General features: G+C 54.1%; 1 long non-coding RNA gene across 1 annotated transcript; it reads left to right on the top strand.

Annotated features, from left to right (window-relative positions):
• Positions 1-3,008: 3,008 nt before the first annotated feature.
• LOC140844941 (uncharacterized) lies at positions 3,009-20,499 on the top strand. The gene is made up of 5 exons (XR_012123530.1): positions 3,009-3,216; positions 6,374-7,757; positions 8,852-8,916; positions 16,086-16,223; positions 19,095-20,499. It is a non-coding gene; the product is annotated as an uncharacterized lncRNA (long non-coding RNA).
• Positions 20,500-21,390: the final 891 nt, after the last annotated feature.

The following is a 21,390-nucleotide window of genomic DNA, read 5'->3' as shown; positions in this document are numbered from 1 at the left end:
CTACCAGCGCTTCCTTCCACAGAGAGACTTGTGGATACATAGCTAGATGTGGGCTGATGGGTTAAAGGGTACCTACTGACCATGTCTGAAGGCAATGCGTTGGCTTAGACCATGCTTCCCACATCCACCAGGGCATCCAAGTTCCCTGTGGGACTGATTTCACGGCCCCATCCCAGGCCTCCTGAGGCAGAACCTCCAGAACTGGGGCCTGGGAATCAATATTTTCTACACAGGCATTATCACAAGCAAAGACGCCTTCATTTGTTCTCCTCTGAATTCTCTGCCTCTCCCCACTGGGATGCAAGCTCCCCACGGCTGGGCCATATCTGCCCGGGTCATGGCTGAATCCTCAGCACTTAACATAGTGTCAGGCTCATCAAAGCTGCATAAAGGAATGGGTAGATGAAGGGGTGTGGAAGTGCCCGGCCAGGCAGGGAAACTCCTGGACTTGATGGTGCCCTCCTGTCCAGGAGAAAGGGTCACCTGTGTGGCACAAGATGTGCAATTTCTGACAGTAGCAGGGGAGGTTGGAGGGGACAGGGGCGACAGGAGAGAACAGCAGAAAGGTGTGTGCAGCGTGCTCTGGGGTTTGGTGGACATAGGCAGTGGGGGTCAGGACCCAAGCCATCTGGGGAATGCTGGGAGAGATGACCCCCGTGGTGCTCTGGCCCTGTCAAAGTCCTGCGTGCAGCAGAGATGCAGCTAAATGCACATGGCCACTCACAGCCCCCTCCCTTGGCCTGGAGCCTGAAGGCCTTTTAGACAGCCTACCAAGGCACTACGCCATCCTCCACACGACATCGAGAGGAGGGCAGCCCAAGGTCTCACCCCAGTCTCTTCAGCCTGCTGCTCCTGCAGAGATCTGGGGACCAGCCCGCTTGCCTGGTTCTGAGTCCCAAGCGCACCAGTGCACCTGAGCTGATCATGTCTCTATTTAGAGTAGGGATGATGGGCTTGCAGGGAATCATTCTCAGTTTTACCCACAAATGCCCATGTTTCAGAGGGGCTGGCTGGACCATATCCCATGTGTGATAGGGGGGCACTAACAAAAGCATGTGCTCACCCCACCTGTGACCTTGGCGTGACTCAGCTCTGCTGACCCTTTTGCAGGAAGTGACCCCACTGTTGCGGCTGGAGTGGGATGAGGGACAGAGAGAGACAGAGAGAGAGGTGGGTGGGGGTGGAGGCCGAGTGGGCCGGCATGTGGCGGCCGGTCCTTCCAGAAAGAACCAGGTGCTGCTTGAGAAGGCACATTCTGGGCACCAGGATAGTGCAAAGTGCAATGTTTCCCTAGGCCCGGGGAGGGACAGCCCTCCTGACGCCATCCTCACTTCTGGCCTTCAGAGCCTGCGAGTGGTTTCAAGGAACTGCAGGAGCCCTTTGAGTCCGATATGGGCTCCACAAATTTATATTTTGAAGTCCTAACCCCCAGCACCTCAGGAGTGTGACTGTATTGGAAGATATAGGGCCTTTAAAGAGTTGATCGAATTAACACGAGGTCATTAGGGTGGGCCCTACCCGATATGATTGGTATCTTTATAAAGACAAGAGATTAGGACAGAGACACACCCAGGAAGGGGAAGATAAGCGTCTATACACTAAGGAGAGAGGCCTCCAGAGAATCTAGCCCTGCCCAGATGTTCACCTTGGAATTCCAGTTTCCAGAATTATGAGAAACCAAATTCCTGTTGTTTAAGACATCCAGTCTGTGGCATTTTGTGATAGCAGCCAGGCACCCTCAGGCAGGGTGTGCCAGCCTGGCTGGAGGCTGGGGGGAAGGTCAAGCTGCAGATGCACCATAGAGAGACCCTGAGCAGAAGACTCAGCTCCCAGACGTAGGGCACTTCCCTCCCCTGCTTGCCTGGCAATAGCGCCCCATTCTGTCCAGGCCCCAACAGCGCAGGTGGAGAATGTGCCCCTGCTCTGTGGCTGCACCTCACCCCCTTTCCAGGGTGCGCCAACCTACTCCCACCTTCCCCTACCTGGTCCGCCTTTGGCGATCAAGATGGGCTCAAGTAGCGTCGCCCGGCTTTACTGGAGAGGGCAGGGGGTTCAGACACAGGTGGACTGGGTTTTAATCCTGACCAAACCACTCATGAGCACGTGACCTCAGAAGTGTTTCTTAGCCTCTGAGCCTCGATTTCCTCAGCTGGGTTGCTGTGATGGGTTAGGACACAGCACAGTATCTGCAGTTGCTTCCAAAAAAAAGTCATTCATTCGTTCGTTCATTCATTCATTTTCCTGCAGCTGCACTGTTCACTGCACACTCACTATGTGCTAAGCGCTATTCCACGCGCTGGAACGTGCCAGTAATTAATGCAGACAAAACCCCCTCAGGAATATTCATTTGGAGACAGACAACAAGCGCAATCAGTCCCCTGGCCCTAGGACCTGGCACAGTGAGAGGATACGTTGCCCCCACCAGGAATGCTCTGAGAACTGGCTTTCGTGGTGGGCAAGGCTGTTATGGCTCCAGGATTAAAAAGCAATTGAAAAGCAGGCTGTGCTGCTCCGACCTAAAGCATGGACCCCCCTCCAGTCTCACTGGCCCCGGCCCCTTGTGCTCCTCAAAAACAGACCCAGTGAGTTGGAAGATTTGGCCTGGTGTCCTGAACTCCTGGCAGGGGCCTCAGGCTTCTGGTATCTTCTGTCATCCTCGGCTGAAGTGTGTTCTCACCCCAGTCCTTGATACCGTGTGCCCTCTACACACCCAGCCCCCAAGCTAGTTTCAGCTTTGAAATCTCTTTCTTGTACATCCCTGACCCCAGTTCCCAAATTGACCCTCAGCTTTTGTATCCTGCCAGCATTGTCTGCCTTGATATGCCCCTTGGCAATCATCTGTAGCATCTTGAAGTGTCTGTGCTTCTCGACACCCCTGCAGCTGAGCTCCAGGTGAAGTTCCCAGGGAGATTTAAAACACCAGACAGCTCTCCCTTCCTAGCAGCCACATGTCAGTTCAGCAGAGCCACACCTACCGCACTGTCCCAGGCTGCCAGTCACTTTCTGCAACAGGTTCCTGATCGGGGCTGGGCCACTCGGAGCAACCAGAGCCGGCCCCCTGGACAGCTGACTCCCCCTTTTTCCTGTTCGCCCAGGCATTTGGCTAATTTCAACACAGAAATATGTCCGGAGCACCCTAGGCCTTCTAGAACTTTCCATCCTGCACTTGGCAGATCTCCTGTTCCTTGACAAATGGATTCCATCTCTTCCCTTCAGGTCAGTAGTCCGCTGACATGTGTCAGTTCTGCATTATAAAGAATTCATACTGCTGGAGGATGGCAGTGGCCTTTCTCCAACTTCCTGGCTGTTTCTTCCCAGGAAGACGCATAACTGGGCAGGATGGTGGCCATGAGGGCGGACGCTGCCCCGTAGACCTCCTGCCACCTCTGTCCTTTCGGGCCAGTTCCACAGGCATTTACCAAGCACTCGCTCTGAGTCAGGAGCCCTGAGGGCTCCGAACCTGAACCACCAGTGCCCCGCCTTGGAAGCACTAGCATTCTGGTAGGCGGGGCGGGGCTGGAAACAAGAGCTCTAACTGTGGTGAGTCATAAGAAAGGTACAGACAGAGCCCCTCTTGGGGCCCAGCTTTGGGGTGCTGGGGGTCACAGAGAGCGTCTCCTCAGGACATGGCTTTGACCCTGGGGAGAATCAGAGCACGTAGAGGTGGGGAGATGGGGGCGGTGCTGGGGACTGCAGGGTCATGTGCTTGATAAAGCCTTGTCCCATGAAACAGCTGGGTGAGGGCCTCAGCCTGTGGAATTTTCTTTTTATTCTGAAGCCAGTGTAGGGGTGGGAGGTGTGGGCAGTGAGCAGAAACAGAACCAGGTAGATCGTTCTGGAAGGAGAGATGGAAACTGGCTCCTACTAAGTACTTATTCTGGGCCAGTGTATTAGCTTCCCGTGGCTGCTGCAACAAATTACCCCACACCTGGTGGCTTAAAGCCATGTTAGTTTGTTATTTTACAGTTCTGGAGGCGAGAAGTCCAATATCAGTCTCCAAAAACTAAAAACTAAACTCAGGGTGTCTGTCGGCAGGGCTGGTTCTTTCCGGAGGCTCCAGGGAGAGCCCATTCCCGGCCTTTTCCGGCATCTGCAGGCTTCCGTCCCTGCTTCTTGTCATATCCCTTCCGACTCTGCCCCTCCCGCCTCCCTCTTACATGGACCTTTGTGATCACACTGGGTCCACCCACGTAACCTTCCCATCTCAAAACCCTTAATTTAATCACACCTGCAAAGTCCCTTTTGTCATGTAAAGTAACATATTCACAGGTTCTGGGAATCAAGCCATGGACATCTTATCTGACATTTTTCTGTCAACCACAGGCAGGAATTTACAAGCTGCCTCACCTAGTTCCCACCCAAGTGCACCAGGTAGCTAGTATAATTCCCACCGCCCAGATGGGGACTTGGGTTTCAGAAGGGTTGACAGCACTTTGATGTTTCAGTTAGTGAAAGGCTGGCGTGACACTTGAACTCAGTCCGCCTGACCCCAAAGCCCCCTCTCTGTCCATGACAGGGACCATCATGGGACGCGGTGGAGGCCGGGGGACTTGCTCCGGAGTGAATGGGCCCTTAGGAGGCATGCCTGGAGCACTGGTGGGAGGTAAAGGAAACGGGAGGGAAATGAAGTCGGTGCAAAAGAAATGGGTCAGAAAGATGAGGAACACACAGGAGCAGGGCCCCCTCCTCAGTGTGAGGGTGCGGGGCCAGAGGCGACTGTCTCAGAGCCTCAGCAGGTGGACGCCCGTGATGGAGAGTCACGGGACTGAGAACAGAAGTGGGGAGAAGAGGCCAGGGATGGGATGGAGCTGGGGGCAGCTGTTGGCTGCGTGCGGCCAGCCAGGAGGTGGGGAGCCCTGAGGGGGTCAGGCTGGGGGTGGAAGCAGGGTGGGAAACAGAGCCAGGAAGCAGTGAGAAGGGGTGAGGGGTGGCCCCAAGTTGGCAGGGGTGAGCTTTCCAGGAGGGGTGACCAGCCGCTACACCACCAGCAAAGCTCTTGGGTTTGGCATCAGGACGTCCCTGGTGGGGAAGGTGTGGGGGTTTGTCCTGTCGTCAGCTCTCAGGTGGTCTTGGGAAGGGCTATGCCTGGGGCTGCTCAGGCCCCGCTGGCCGTGAACACTGATTCCTGCACACAGAGAGGTAAGCACCCATTGCTCCAGGCCCAGCTATCGGAGACACATATAGGACTGAGGAAGCCTCTGGAAGATTCCAGCCCCAGCCACTCTCTAACTGCAACCATGAGAGGGATCCTAGGCCCATTCTGGCCCATCTGTGAGATGACGATAACGTTTAATGCTGTGTAAGCCACCCGGCCATGGAACGGCTTGTTACGCAGCATTGCAGAGGGTGGCTCACACATGCAGGCGGCAGCTCAGGTGGAAATCTGGCAGGAAACCCAGAGGTGAGATGGCAGGCATTTCGGTTCCAAGTACTCTGTTGCTACTACTAATTGGAGTTGGGCTTGTGCCGAGGAGAATTTTATCTGAGAACATGGGGGCCCCCTATTTCCACTCTGCACCTCTCTCCTCCCCGCCTGAGGGACTCCACAGTGTCCACAGTTCAGCTTTTGTCACCCTCATCAATCAAGTCTGCTCTGGGGGAAGTATCTTCATGGAGTCAGTTCCTAGCAATTATTAAACACAGCCATTATTAAAAATTAGATGATATAACCTTATAATAATTATATACATAATATTAAAAACAGAGGTAAGAAATATTCAAAACTCATCCCTTCCTAGTTACTTTATCGCATTTTGCTATTACCTGTCTATTGAATCCATGTGGTGGAAACGCTGGGTAAGGATGGCCGCCCAGCACCTGTTCTAGCCCCACACTCAGCAACAGCACACTGGCCGTGTGAAATCAGCCAAGGTGGGAGTTGGGAGTAGGGACACCATAGACATTGGCCAACACTGCAAATCAGAGATTCATTTTTCCTCCCAGAGAGCAGGTTGTAAAACTTTGACCAGCATGACACTTTGATTTTGGGGAAATTATTCAGAGACAGGGTTGAGAGGGACCGGACTGGGGCTCAGCCAGAGCTCTCGTAGAGTTCCGTTGGGCAGCGTGTGGTGCACCATGATGGCAGGCGGGCTGGTGTCACCAAGGCCTGCAGTGGCCACTCATTCCCTGCTCCCCATTTTGTTGACAGCTCATTGAAATCCTCCGAGACTGTGTGAACAATCTCTAGGCCGTGGGTGCAGGCCCTCTGCTCACCCTGGTGCAAATCCGAACATCCTGTGGCTCTCTCTGAGTCACGGCCAGGAGGTGTCAGGGCAGAACAGAGGTGACATGCCCACCCCAAGGACTTGTGACCTCGACGCTCTCACTTACACTTCTAACTCTTTACTCTCCCACCCCCTCGCCCTTACAGGCAGAGCTCAGCAGTAACAAACCCACCCTGCTCCTGCAGCATCGTGCAGCCACCACCCTCTCTGGTCCCAAGACATTTCCGTCACTCCCAGGGGGAGCTTGCTGCCCAGTCCACAGTCACTCTCCCTTGCCGACCCCCAGGCCCTGGCAGCCACCAACCTGTGTTCTGCGTCTATGAATCTGTCTCCTCCAGATATCTCATATAAGTGGAACTACACAATATTTGTCATTTTGGGACTGGTTTTCTCACTTAGCGTGTGTTTTCAAGTACTTCATTTCTTTTTATGGCTGGATAATGTTCCACTGAAAAGATATACCGCATTTGTCCATTTGTCTGTTGATGTTTCCATCTTTTTGACTATCATGAATTGTGCTGCTGTGAACATGGACTTGTTTCCATTTGCTGTTCCTCTGGGTCCGTACCTACCAGTTGAACTGCTGGGTAGTATGGTAATTTCTGAACTTTTTTGAGGAAAAAAAGCTGAACGTTTTTGCGGAACCACCAGCGCACCCCCTTCTATGCCTTCCTGGTGCCACTGACAGCAGCAACTTCCTTGAGTGGCTGTTCCAGTCACCACATCCTCAGAGTTACCCAGATCTGGGTCCTGCCACTTGCTGGTGTGAAACCCTGAGCTCTTTCTTCAACTCCACTGAGCCCAGTCTGATCCCCTGTAAAATGGGAATAATAATAATGGAACTTCACGTCTCAGGGAGCTAAGGAGTGTTTTTCATCCAGGGCTTGGCCCACGATAAGCCCTCCATAACCGTCAGTCCTCAGACAGTAACGCCGGTGACTGCGGCTGAGCCCTAGACTGACACCCGGGAAGAGCTCTGGAGGTAGCCTCATCCGAGGACAGCAAGGCCTGGAGAAGGTCGTCCTGTGTGTCAGTTGCTGCGCAGACCTTACATGTTTCCCTTTCCTAGCGTGCTGACCCTGACAGGGTCCTGGCCAGGAAGAGCAGCTGGTGCTGGGGACAGTGCCTCCCTCTCTGGGACTCCAGGAGTCCATTTGGGGTGAGTCACCCATACCCTCAGCCAACTGGTCCCGCCCAGCCCAGACGTCAACCCCAGGAGAGGCTGCTAAATGGGCAGGTGGCTGAGTTAGCAGACCCCACAAACCCTGAGGCCGTAAGAGGATCCGAGAGGGCCTCCCAAGGACAGCACCACGCCGAGCATGAAGGGCGCCGGGGGATGGGGATCAGCTCCAAGGCAGCATGACCATGGGCTGGCCGTGAGACCTCAGCTTCCCTATTTCCTCCTCTCCGAAATGGGACGATAATGGGACCAGCTTCTCAGTGCTGGGAAGGGCCAGGGCTCATTGCATTCACATCAGTCGCATAAACAAGGAGCGCACTGCCCAGCCAAGGGCAGGCACCCAGTTAATGGTAAGTTTGATCCATCAGTAGCGGGTTTTAAGGCTGTTGGCATCATTAATGATAACAAAGAAGAGCGAGAGGGGTGGTCACGCTAACTGGCCTGGAAGCAGAGTTGCTTGTGCCAGGAGACAGAGGCCTGGAGCCCTCTAGCCACGCGACCTCAGGCAAATCCCTTTCTCTCAAGGGTTTTAGCGTCCCCATCTATAAAACGGGTGCGAAAGACCCGAAGGACATCTTTCAGGTCCCCTCCAGTGCTGGGATGCATAGATCCGAGGAGGGTTCCCATGGACCGGCTGGTGCCCCAACGCCCCCCCAGGGCAGCTGAGCCCCTCAGCCCACCCTGCAGGCCGTGACTCACCCCGTTCCCATCCCCCAGGCTCCCCTCCTGTGGAGACGGCACTCCTTCCAGAGAAGGGTCCAGGCAGGTCTCCTGCCGTGTGTCCGGCCCCCACTGATGGGGGAGTGGGTTTTGTGGAGAGGCTTTTAAACCTCCCTGGCTGCTGTAAGTATTGATCAGCCTGGCTCCTTAATGCGGTTCCTCGGCGCTCGCTGCCGCCTGCCCTCCTCCAGCCCCCATCACTCTGGGCCACCGCGGCTGCTGGCCGTCTTCTCAGCCCTGGGTGAGCGACAGCCCTCAAAGGGGAGAGGGACGGAGGAGACAAACAGGCCACAGGGCTGTCGCTGAGCCTCTGCCTGTCACGAAGGACGGCCGGTTGCCGAGCGCCCTGCCCTGGGCCCCTGGCTCCTGGGCGGCTGCCATGCCGGCATCAAGTCCCTGGGGCCCCGTCCCAGCCCAGCCGAGCTTCACGCTGTCCTCCCCGCTCCCCTCCTGGGCCCTCCTGTGCGGGTGGCCTTGCCGTGGCCCTGGAACCTTCCTCTCTTGTTGTTGCCAAAAAGCCCCTCAAAAATGTCATTTGTGAGAGTTCTGCCACCTCATTCCTGGACTCCTTGTGTCCGGGTAATGGTGGTTTCCGGGCCGGGCTGTTGCCAGGGAATTCAAGCCTGTGGCTAGTTGGTGCTGTCCTGCTGGGGGCCTGCCTTGGGTTCTCTGACTTCCTTTACAATCGAGTCAATAAACATGTCACCTTGCCCTCCTCTTTCAGCTTTTATGTTTCGGATCAATGTGAGGCCCGAAGCCCACCAACTGCCCTCGGATGAACTGCAAAAGGTACAGCACTAAACAGCACTGGTTCTGAGAGGGGTCCAGGGAAGTCGCTGGGAAATTCACTGAGTCCTTCCCATGCAGCGACATCTTTCATTTATACGATGGCAGTGTCTGCTCTGATTTAGTCCCGTTACCTTCCCCCTGCCGTGGGAGGACTGCGTTTCCACACCCTGGTGCGCGAGTCCTGCCACTGTGAACGGGCCCGTCACCAGCCTCTGTGGCAGCCTCCTATCTTTGCAGGGCAACTAGCAACAACTGTGTTTGTAGCACCTCCGTTAGCCACCCTGGGAGGCCTCTTTGCAGAAGAGGTGGCTTCTGGGCTGCTGCCCCTCTCCTGGTACGCAGTGGAAGCTGACATTGCTGGTTCCTGGCCTGTCTGGGATGAGAACCAGCTTTCACTGGGGATGCGTAACACTCCTGAGGGCCAATCAGTACACAAGGCACAGCATTCTGGTTAGCAAAGGCGACCATGTCCCACTTGGCGCTGGCCCCAGGTCTGCGTCCTGGGCGGCGGGGCATCCCCTGAGACCCAGAAGGGAATGCAGCTTGGGCATCTGCACAAGGGACAGTGTGACAGGGCCAGAAACATGCAGCCTGGAGACGGGGGCCTGTCACTCAGTGTCCTCTGGACGATGTTGCCATAGGGATAAAAGAGGGGCCTCTCCAGGCTTTGCAGCAGAGAGACAGCGTCAGAAGGACATGGCCAAGGGGCAGAGTGGGATGAGGGGAGAGGTCGGTTTTGTTTTGTTTTTAATAGTGTATAATTTAGAAAGTAACAGAACATGATGGTTAAGACTTTGGAGCTCAGCAGACCTGAATTCCAGGCCTGGGCCATCTACTTCTTAGCTGTGTGATTTGAGGCAAATGACTTACCATTTCTGAGCCCTTGAACTGGAAATTCTAACAGTGCCTGATGGATGGGGCTGGTGGGAGGTTCGGTGGGGTCCTCCAGGCAGAGTCTGGCCCTTGAGTCTGGGCCACAGAAAGCACTCTATCCTTTTTAGCTGGTATTATTGTTACTGTGAAAACCGTCTGACCCTCGCTCTGTGCCAGGCACTTTTAAGCACTTTTCTGCACATGAACCCACTGGATCCTCAATAATGGAGTGATTAGTCATGACAACGGTTTCTAGACAAGTCCTTGCACACCTGAGACCTTGTCTGGTGTCTGTGCTGGGTTAAGAGGCATTTCTCTTAAGAAGGAGGGTGGTGGTGGTGGTTAGAGGTTTAGGATTAGGTATTCTGGGGCAGATGACCATGGGCTCCTCGCTGGGGCTGCCTGAAGGGGACAGAGTCTCACAGCTTGTATCTTCTTGCCTGACTCCTCACATGGTCTTTTTTTCTCTCTTTTTTTTTTTTTTGCTTTTTAGGCAAAATTCACATAACACAAATTAGTCATTTTAAAGTGAACAATTCAGTGGCATTTAGCACATTCATAATGTTGTGCAACCACAACTCTGTCCTTCCAGAACATTTTCACTGCCCCAAGGTAAGAACCCTGGACCATTAGCAATCACTCCCCAGCCCCCACCCCAACCCTGGCACCCACCATCTGCTTTGTCTCTTTGGATTCACCTATTTTGGACATTTCATATAAATGGGATCTCAGAGTGCATGGCCTTTCATGTCTGGTTTCCTGCACGTAGCATTTCCTTCTCATGAGAAGATAATACTCCACTGAACAGATCTAACACATCTATCCATTGTCTGTTGACGGACCCTTGGTCCGCTCCCACTTTTAGCAGTTGTGAATAACGTTGCTGTGCAGTTCATATACCCTTGATCTGCACTGCAGTTGGATCAAACCCATCAACTCAAACTTATCACCTCTCTGGGCCTTTGCACATGCCTGTCTGCCCCTGGTGTCCCATCCTGCCTCTGTTGACTCCTATGCATACTTCAGCGTTCAGCTTCATGCCACTTCCTCCAGGAAGCCTCCCTGCTACACTTGGACAGACTGGTGGTCCCTTCCTGGTGGGCTCCCATTGTGAACCTGGCCATCTCCAGGCAAGCCCTCTACGTATGGGGGTCATTGCTCATGCATCTGTCTTCCCTGATGGGGATACAGCCACGATTGTTCTGATGACCATTGTGTCCTCAGAGCCTAGCAAAGGACTGAATGCACAATAGGTACTTCTAAAATGTTTGTTGAATGAATGCGTGACCATCATCTCTGCAATTGCTGGGTCTTCGTGGCAGTCTTGTGGGTTTTCTGACCTGGAAGCAATCCCCAGATTGCAACCTGGAGTGGGGTTCCTTTGGGGGGAGGAAGCATCTGTCTCCAGTTAGTATTCCCAGGGGCAAAAGGACTCTTAGGAGACTTGTTGATTAAAAATGCAGTATGAAAATGGGAGCAAAGCTGCCATTAAAAATGATTAATTAGAGTCCTGCTCATTATTCTATTGGGAAAGGTGCTATTAATATTTATGACCCTTACAAATACCTCACATACAGGCACTTACTTTTCATCTCTGCACTTCCTACAGCGCAGTCTCAACCCTAACCCATGCTCTCCCGAGCTTGGATTCTCCCCCCAAAATGTCCCCTCTTGTTCTTTCTGCCACTCACCTGTTCAGGGACTGTCTCCATTGTTTTCCCAGCCCCCAACCACATGTGCTGGGCAGCTTGGAAGGCCCTACCCCCCCCACCCCACTACAACCAGGAAGCAGGGCATATGTGCCTTTTAAATGTTTTATTTTGTGCTGAAGCACCGTGGTGGTTCCTGGGAAGAGGAGGACAATATCTGACCCCGTGGGGGAGGGCTAAGCTTTCCCTAATAAGGTGGCAGCAGAGAGAGATGACACGGAGAGAATGAAAGGGCCTCTTCATCAGGGGAAGCAAAAGGAAATCATTCCTGGGAGTGCAGTGGGAGGCCGTGGGGCAGCCTCCCCGGGAGCCCGGCCACCCCCCCCCCGCCCCCCGCAGCCCCAGTGGGGACGCTCTGGCTCCAATTAAAGCGACTAAGCCTGACGCCAGGGCTCCAGCCCCAGGGCCTGGTCCAGCAGCTATGTTGTTTGAGGCAGAGTTGGGGGGACATCCTGCAAAAGACCAGGAACTGCAAGAATCAAGAGAACTCGGTCTCAGTCATTGCTTTGTCCATCCTGGTGGAGCTGACATCCCTCCCTCAGACTGTGTGCCTGCTTCTTGCCCTTGTGGCACTTTGACCCTCCATCTGCCACCTCTCGGAGGTCTCCCCGCTGAGAACTCCGGAGGTGGTGACCCTGTCCCTGTGTCCCTGGTGCCCAGCACAGAGCCTGCACACAGCAGACTCTCCATAAACGTCACCTGAATGACTATGGCACCATTTTATTAGCTTAATTATTCCTTAATTCATTATAAGCAACTCTCCATTGTCTTTGAAAATGATGGGGAGAAGGGGCAGAGATCACTTAGACATCTGTATTTGTCTTGGGGGTGGGTTTCTGAGCTTACATTTCATAATACATGTGTTTGAGGCAGGAAACTGAGGCTCAGAGAGGGTAAGTAACTTTGTGACATCACACAGCAAGAAGCTGGTGGACTATAGGATATGGTGTTTGTTTAAATCCAAATTTACTTGAAACCAAGGCTAACGGGATCGCCTTCTGACTGGCTCTCAGGTGACCCACTCCCAGCTCTTCCAAGGGAGTAAGCTGGTGATCTGGGCATGCCCTTTCCCACACAGCCACCACGCTGCCCGTGGCTGCACCTACAGGCACAGCTCTGCACACTCGCCCTGTCAGATGGCTGCAGTCTCCCTGGATGGCAGGCCGGTCTTCCCCAGCTTGCTAGTTCTGTCTTCAGTCCTCTTTAATTAACAGCAGTTCTCCCTGGAAAGCAATTGAATTACCTAATTATGCGCTCCTAACCTGATTGCTAGGGCCTGGCGACTCAGGTGTTGATGGGGCTCAACGGGAACCGGCATCAATGAGCAGCAGTGACGGATGTGACCCCCAACACCCACTTCCCTCCCCTGCCCACCCACCCTGCTGCCCCAGGGTCCGCATGTGGCTGATCAGACATTGTCCTAAATAGTAGCCAGTCCAGAGCCCTGCGGCTGCTCCACCTGGGGCCTCGACTGCCATTAAGCTGTCCTGAGCAGCCACTTCTCTAATAGTTAATGGCTGCAAAGGACGGGTGTGGTAGCACAGCCCCCTGAAGCCCCCATTCCTCGGGCTGGGCCACTTGGACCTCTCTATTCAGCTTGTGTATCTGCTGATTCGTTTGGGGTATCCATCCTGAAGCTCTCTGGATGACGTCTCCTGTGTGCTGGCGCTCTGCCAGGAGCTGGCCATGGGAGATGAGGCCCGCTGTCCCCTGACCACTGTCCCCAGGTATGGCCTCCACCCTGAGCAGCTGAGGGCAGGCGCTGCCTGACTCACACCTGCCTGTGCTGGAGCTGAGCTCCAATCCCCATTGGAAGGAGGGTTCGCAATGTATCTGTGAAAGCAAATAATAGTTATTAAGGTAAAATTCTAATATTGTGTGCATATATAGTAATAACTCTGCTATTGAATGAGCTTCCTATATGTAGCAAGCACCAGTTCCTTTCAAATTAAATGTAACTGTTTTTGCTTTTATTTGAAAAAAGTTCAAACCTCAGCAAGAACAGTAAAATTAATTGCTATGTACCCTTCATCTAGACTCACCAACTGTAACTTTTCTCCATGTGTGCATTCTTTTTCTCTCCTTGTATGTACGTATGTAATCTGTATTACTGTTGTCATTGTTCTGTCAAATCTTTTGAGCATAAATTATAGACATCTTGCCCCTTCACCATTAATTAATTATTTGCAGCTTGGGACTTGCCCAAGACCACCCGGTAAATGGAGAAGCAAGACTCAAACCCCCTCAGCCTGGCTTCAAAGCTTGGTCTTCCTCAGCTGCATTGTGAAGCCTACATACACATTCTGTCACACACACACACACACACACACACACACACACACACAGCTTTATGGCCATATTTAGCAGTTGCCTAGTATAAAAAGTTTTTCACAAAGTGTCAAATGTTGCAAGAATCCCTCACTTTCCCCAACCACAAGAATTCCTCACTTTCAGGTACATACCTGAAAAGTTACCTGTGGTTCTCTAGAAGAATCACTAGAAGGTGGGCATGGATTGATGGCCCACTAGGCGCTAAGTGCTTTGCATAGATTTCTTCATGGGTCAGTACACAGCCCTCAGGGGGAATGTGTGGTTACACCCATTCCAGAGATGTGAAAATTGAGTCACAAAAAGGAGACTTGACTTGTTCCAGGTCAAAGAGCCAGCCAGGTGTTAGCCAAACTGAATTCAAACTCAGTTCTTCTTGTCCCCCTGTCCTTAACCACCAAGCTAGACCACTTCCAGGACTGAAGGGCCCCCACTGTCCTTATGCGTCCCAGCCCAGTGGTGGCCGAGAACGCTGCGTGGGGTGGCCAGAGAGGCTCTGGGGCCTGGCCAACTGGGCTGCTCACTTCTCTGCCTCAGGGGCGCCTGTGCCTCCGGAAGCCGCCGGTTCAGCCAGCTCGGGCAGCCAGCGCTACTTTGTCACTCACATGGAATATGCTAATCCTGGGGCCCCACTTTAATAACGGGTCCAGCTGGTAGGAGCTCTTATTTCAGCGAAGTGTGAATGCTGTTGCCATAGGATGCAGCCTTCCACCCAGGGAGCAGGGATCTCTGGGTTGTTTTTCCCTTTATCCAAATCCCATTTCCCTCTGTGCGCTGCACCACCCGGACTTTCATGTCATTCTGCATGGAAAACTGGCACGCGGATGACAGTTCGAGTCAAGGCGCTGAGCACTTATCTTCCCCACTCTCCATATGTTTACAAGCCACCCTTTCTGGGACAGAGGAGGATGAAAGAGTTATTTTCCCCACCATGTGTGAAAATAACGTCTGAGCAGAGTGGAGCAGGCCTGGCCCTACCGCCAAACGTCAATGCCTCTTTTTCAAAGGGACGGCCATCCCCAAATTGCTGCTCTGCCACCCTTAGCGCCTGTGAAAATATGGCTTAGAAGGCCCCTGCCGAGAAGGATGGAATGGGGTCCCCAGCGGCGCTTGGCTCGGTGTTCACACATGGGAGTGTTCCTCTCCAAGCACGCTGGGCGCCATGGCCTCGAGCCCTGGCTTCAGAGGCAGCAGTCCTGGGTCCACGTGCCCCTGGCTGGGTGGCCTCAGGCCAGTGACTTAACTACTCTGAGCCTCGGTTTTCTCATTTGTAAACAAGGGGGAACAAATGGTTGCAGCCCAGAGCAGTGGGTATAAAGGTGGTGGTTAGAAAGCATAGAGCCTGGCACAAACCAGTTGCTCGGCAATGGGAGTTGGAAATGGTATCACTTCCCTTTTAGTATCACTCCCTCTTTCCTTCCTTCCCAAAGGGGGTCGGGGTGTGAAGGGGAGGTAGGGAAGGGAATTAAAGACTAAAATGAGTCCTGAGTGGTCCCTGCCTTCAAGTGCTCCACAGCCTAGTATAGGACGCGAGCCGTATGTGAGTGGCCACAATCCTCAGAGCTGGTGTCTGCTGAGCACCCACAGTGTGTACACATGGTTTCAAAGTGTGCTTGTGCACAACAGCTCTTCTAAGCTTCAGAACAGTCCTGTGGGGGGCCACTCTTACTCACATTTTGCAGAAGAGGAGGTGGGGGTTAGTAAACATGTCCAGGTTGGGGCTGGGGTCCCAAAGCCATTCATCCACCCACGGTGGGGCTGGGGTCCCAAAGTCATACATCCACCCAGGGTGGGGCTGGGGTCCCAAAGCCATTCATCCACCCAGGGTGGGGCTGGGGTCCCAAGCTGGTCGTCTTCAGGGTCATGAGCTCCATCACCACACTGCACCATCTCACCATGAGAGTGGCCCAGGGGCCTCAGGGTCAGGGGCCAGAGTGAGTCCTTCCAGGAAGAAGGCTAGGGACAGCTTCTCAGAGGAGAGGGCACTGGTGCCAGCCTCCGAAGCCAGGTAGGATTTCCTGGAGAATTACGGAGACAGAGGGCTTGGGCTCAAGGCTTGAATTCACTCAAATCTATATAAATGCCTACAATTTTGTTCCCAAGTGGAGATTGATCTGGGCAGGGATATCCCAGGCCTATTTGGGAACCAGCCTGGTCCCCTTGACTGGAGCACAGCGGGCAGTGGGGCCGGCACCATGAAGGGGTGATGGGGGTGAGCTGAGCTGGCACTGAAGTGTCCCTTTTGACTTTATTTTCTAGGCAGTGAAAAGCTGGGAGTGGCCAGGTACGGAGTAAAAGCCTGGGGATGACTGAACCCGGGACATCCGCGGATGAAGATGTCTTCCGAAGGTCTTTGCACGTACGGCCCATTTTCCTATGGGAGGCCTCCTTGACCTGGTAAGTTCTTTCTCACCTCCCCAACTAAAACATAAGCTCACTGAGCTTATTTTTCTCGGTGCTCCCATGACCATCTGGGCCACTGTGTCCAGTGACTCTGTGCTTCCCAGTGACGCCAGTACCTGCTGCCAACGGGCACCCGGGCCCCTGGTCCCCTGGTGCTGCTTTCCTTCCTCCCGCTGCCTCCTCCCGGGCAGGTGAAATCAGCAGGTATGCTGGGATGTCTTGTCTTCTTCATGACGGGAGTCCTTGCGGCCCCTGGACCAGCGGTGGGAACCCCAGACAGGGTGGGGAGCTCAAGGGGCTGTCTTGATGGATAGTGATGCTGAGTAGGGCCCACAGAGACCTCAGTACTTCTTACCAGAATGCCGAGAAGAGTTTTCAGAGTTGTGAGCATCAGAGTCTCCGTGCATACGTGGGCCTGGCTGACAGTTGAGACAATTCTCGTTAGGAGACAGGGAGGGCGGGGGAAACGAGTGACCAGTGACCGCAGGAGCAGGAACTAGAAGGCAACTCAATTTAACATTCCAATTAGCAACTATACTCATCCTATTAACCCACTAATGCCTCAGCACTGCCTGTGTACATAGGGAACATTGATGATGGACAGCATCACCTGCCCCCACCCCTTACCCGTTGGTTGTCCATTCACTCAGGCAAACGTTTCTTGAGTGCCTACTATGGGCAAGGCTCTGGGAAGTCTGTGCTGACCCAGACAAGACAAGCCTTCCCATGTGGAGTTTATAGTCCCGTGGGGGTGTGGGGACAAGGCACCAGTAACCCTGGAATCACAGTACAGTGTGGGAGGGCTCTGAATGGGCATGGGCACAGGACAAGGTGGAAGCTGCAGGGCCCTGGGGTCCCCCATCAGAGGCCCCATATCTGTCTCCTGACCCCTCTGAGGTTTACAAGGGTGAAACTATACCATCTTATTCTCTATCCTTGCCCCAGACAAGGCACATGGAACAGCCTCAGTGGGTACTTGGACCAACAGCCATCACTTTTCAACACCTACTGGGGTCAGCCCTTGGCATTAACAACCTGTATAATGCTGCATAGTCACCATCCTTACCTCCTTTTTGTAAATGAGGGGACCCAGACGTGCATCTCTCATTGGGGGGAACTAATGAATGGCAGAATGGGGATTTGAATCGGCTCACTCCCAAGGTCTTATCCCCACTACCCCTCTTTCTTCCAAAGTCAGACCTCTTTTCATCAGTACCTGCGGCCTTCTGGACAGCCCGAGGACGTAGGGGCTTCACGAGGGAGGGCAGGTGGGGAGGTGGAGGGAGAGAGAGGGCAGTCATTCAGAAGTCAAGAATATCTGACATCTTGTGATGCTGAAACTCAAGAGCCCCCTGACTCAGCAGGACATTAATAACCTGGCTGGTCCTGGGAGGACAGCTCTGCCAGGGACCAGCCTGCCCATGGCAGCTCACACCTGTACTCAACTTGTCTCTCCCCACACCTGGCCAGAAGCTTCCTAGAGCAGACGCTGGTCTGTATGTCCAGCCCCCAACACAGAGCTCAGCATACAGTTGACATTCAATAAATACCTGTAGAATGAAAGAATGGATGGATGAGTAAATAAACTGACCCTCACATTCCCAAAAACATCACTACTACTTACTTATTTTATGATCTAGGTAATTGCACATATAGGTGCTCAATAAATGCAGGTTGCTTGGTTCACATTTAACATCACCCTCAATTTGAAGCATTTCCCAAGCACCCATCTGGCACAGTCTGGGGCTCTCTATGGAGGGACAGATTCACGCCCCTCTAGGACAGAGAACAAGTGAGGCCTACCCTGCCTCTCTCCCCTTCCAGTCAGCACAAGTCTATCACCAGACAGCCATGACTAGTCCGTCAAAGCCGGGTGCCCTGATCAGCTGGGATCCCTTTCAACACAGGCCCCTGGGTAGTTGATATGAGCAGAAGCCCCATTCTCTCCCATTAGGAAGTGCAGGGTGGGGGTGAGCATGGCCATGGGGGCTGGGGGAGGCATTTGTGGTGACAGGAAATTGTGGGCGCTGAGGAGCTGCCTGGATTCTGTGAGAGGGGCTGCACTCCAAGGCGCCCGTGGGACCAGCAGTCCCTGTCCCGCCCTGCCATGGGGAGACCCCACAGTGGCCAGTCCCATGCGCTGGGCCCTGAAGAGCGCCTGGGAGCAGGTCTTCCTGGAACCACCCCCAGGGGCCTCTGTGGGGTGCTGGGGAACAGCACGTCCCCACCTCCCGGCTGGGTGTAGGTGGAGGTGTGGGATCAACAGGCATGATTAGAAGACTCACCGCCCTGCTAGCAACAAGCGCTGACCATCAGAGGCACCAGGGAAGTGCAGTCTGTGGCGGGCAGCGCCGTGTTGCTGTGCCAGGCACTGGCCTGGGGAGCTGTGGGGTTGTTGGGGGCCTAGAGGGGTCTGAGGAAAGGTCCCAGTGGCCCAGGAAGCAGGGTGATGGGGGGATCCCCATGGCAGGGACTCTCTACCAACTTTTAAATGCAGAAGCCTTTCAATATTTCAGCAAACAGGAGCAGAGATCCTCGAGCAAACCAGTTAGACAGCAGCCTTATGCCAAATGGTTCATTCTGAAAATGGTTCTGTCATATCTGGCTAAGGAGTTCCCGTCGCCCTTGGGGTCCCCAGACCCCCAGGCACATAGTAGCTGCTTGGTGTGTGTTGGGCCATTTAGTTACAAAAGCAGCGCTCCCTGTGTGCTGCAGAGGCGTGTCTGGAGCTCTGGGGCGTGTTTACCCCTCGGCGCCTCTGCAGTTCCCCGCGGCCACAGCGCTCCTGCCCGGGTCTCACCTGTGCCGTGCACGTGGCGTGTTAATGTCAGGCTTCTAACAAGTCTGTGTCTCTCCTCTCCTTAGGGGCTTGTCGTTCTGCTGATCGTTCTGGGGAGCACCTGTACTGGGCGAACTGAGACTCCGGCCTCAGAGAGAACCTGGGAGGCTGGCAGTTCATCTGAAAACATTAGCACTGGAAGGACCCTCGGAGCAGCGCCAGCCCACCCCCTCATTGAATGAAGATCGAGTCCTGGAGAGAGGGACTCGGGGCTCAGCCAGGGCTCCAAAGCTCTCAGGGGACGGAACTGGGGCAAGAAACTCTGAGCCTGTGTGGTGTGGGGTCAAGGGCACTGGCTATGGGGTCTGGCAGATCCGGGTTTGATTACTGGTGTGGACTTGGAGCAAGTTGCTTCCCATCTCTGAGTGTTGTTTCCGCATCTGTAAGGTGGCGGCAAATACGAGCGCGTGTCCCAGGGCCTGGCACGTGGTCTGTTATCAGCCAGTAGTGATTCCTTTAGAGAGCCCAGCAGTCTCTCCTGGACTCTGCCGTGCAGGGCCATGGCTGCATTGTAATGGCCGACAGTGAGCACAGGTAATCAAGGTGGGCAGGGGCCGGTTTGGAAGAGACAAGGGTCGTGCTTGCAGTTTCACAGCGCATGGTGATTTAGCTGCACTTGAGAATGCGCTGATGTGGCTAAGAGGGCAGGGGGACATCGCCCTGTTTGACCTGGAATTTTACTGCCTTTGGCTTCTGGCATCACCCTCATTTGTCTGTCTTATGAGATCAAAGCCAGAGGTGGCATTTTCCCTTGACGTAGACTGGGTGCATCCAGTTGTTGGAGGCCCAAAGGGGTCCTCTAGGGGAAAGGAGGCCTTCTGGGGTCAGGGGTCAACCTGCTTCAGGCAGCTTAATCACATGAGGACTCCCCCAAACCGTGATTTCATTATTAAATCCTCACAGTGACCCTGAGAGGTGGTTACTGTTATTGTCACTATTATACAGATGGGAAATCGAGGGTCAGAGAGGTACCCAAGGAAGCAGGTGGCAGCTCGGGGACTCTGAACCCAGGCTGTCAGGTTTGGGGACCCTGCTTATAAATGCCAGGATAGCTGCAAATATGGCCAAAGACCCTCCCGCAGGGTCTGAAGACTGTGCTCAGTGGGGGGACCATTGCCACTTGCTCAGCAGCTACCCCACAGATGCTTGGCTCAGGCCCCACAGTGATTTCCAAAGCAGTGAAAGCTGGCGGGCGGGCAGCGTGCTGCAGAGGGCCCCTGATGGGAAGCTAGCAGGGCTGCAGGAAGGGGTGAGTCTAGGCACACCGTACGATTGGACCTTGCAGGCAAATTTGGATTCAGGAATTAGTAGGGTCAAGATGAGAAGAAATTGGATCCAGAGATTTTGTTTTTCCAGATTAAAACAAACAAACAAACTTCTGTGAGTCCTCCACTGAGTGGGCTGCCAGCAGCTGTGTCCTCCTGACTCAAAAGTGACCTAAGAGCAAAGGGCTTGGTGGGGTGACCAGTGAGCTGATTGTTCCCAGCCCTGCACACACCTGCACTTATTTCACTGATGGTGGGAAAGGAGTGAGGGTGGGTCCAGAAGGCAGAAGAGCCAAGGAGGACCCCCGTTGAGGACAAGTGCTCATGAGGACCCTGCAGGGCTGGAGGAGCCCTCCTGGGTGGGGGGCAGTGTGGGTCTGGCGGGGACATCCTACAGGTCACAGGTGGGGGCCAAGCCAATCGAGTGATGTGGCGGTGTCAGCTGCGAGCCGTCTCCACCCGCCAGGCCAAGGGCCGTTAAGTGAGAAATCGGAACTGGTTCCCAAGATCAAGAGTTGAACTCAAGAGCGACGGTAGCTCAGTGTTGGGGAGCCCTATGCCCGAGGCCCTCCTTTGGTCAGCAAAGGCTGATTAAGAGTGAGGGAGAGAGAGAGAGACGTTGTGTCCCTCCACGGCTGAGGGTGCCCAAAATGTGGGTGGTTCGGAGGACCCGGAATAGGGCCGAGGGCCCAGGCAGAAAGGCTCTTAGAAGTCAGTGTTCTGACGGTGGGGAAGAGGGCACGCCATGGCGGCCTCACCGACGACAGTGTAAAGAGGCAATTGCTGCGTGTAATATTGCATGTGTGAGCGTGTGCGGCCAGGAAAGAGAGTTGGAGGGAATGCCTCTCTGTTTCCTTATTTCTCTCACTCTGGGCTATCGTTCAGAATCTGCAGTGCCTTTGCTTACAGGCTCTTGCAGTCACCTTGCCCACATGCGAGGACGTCCGTCTGCCCGGGAACGTCCCTGGCATGCGTGCGCGTGGTGGGGACCTAGGTGGGGCTGCGTGCTCCAAAGGCCACTCCAGGATCCACTGGCGGGAGGGGGAGGGCCCAGGCT

Source organism: Manis javanica, chromosome 2, assembly GCF_040802235.1.
Source record: "Manis javanica isolate MJ-LG chromosome 2, MJ_LKY, whole genome shotgun sequence".
Lineage (NCBI taxonomy): Eukaryota > Metazoa > Chordata > Mammalia > Pholidota > Manidae > Manis > Manis javanica.
The sequence above is the reverse complement of the archived record's forward strand: the minus strand, read 5'-3'. Positions and strand labels throughout refer to the sequence as shown.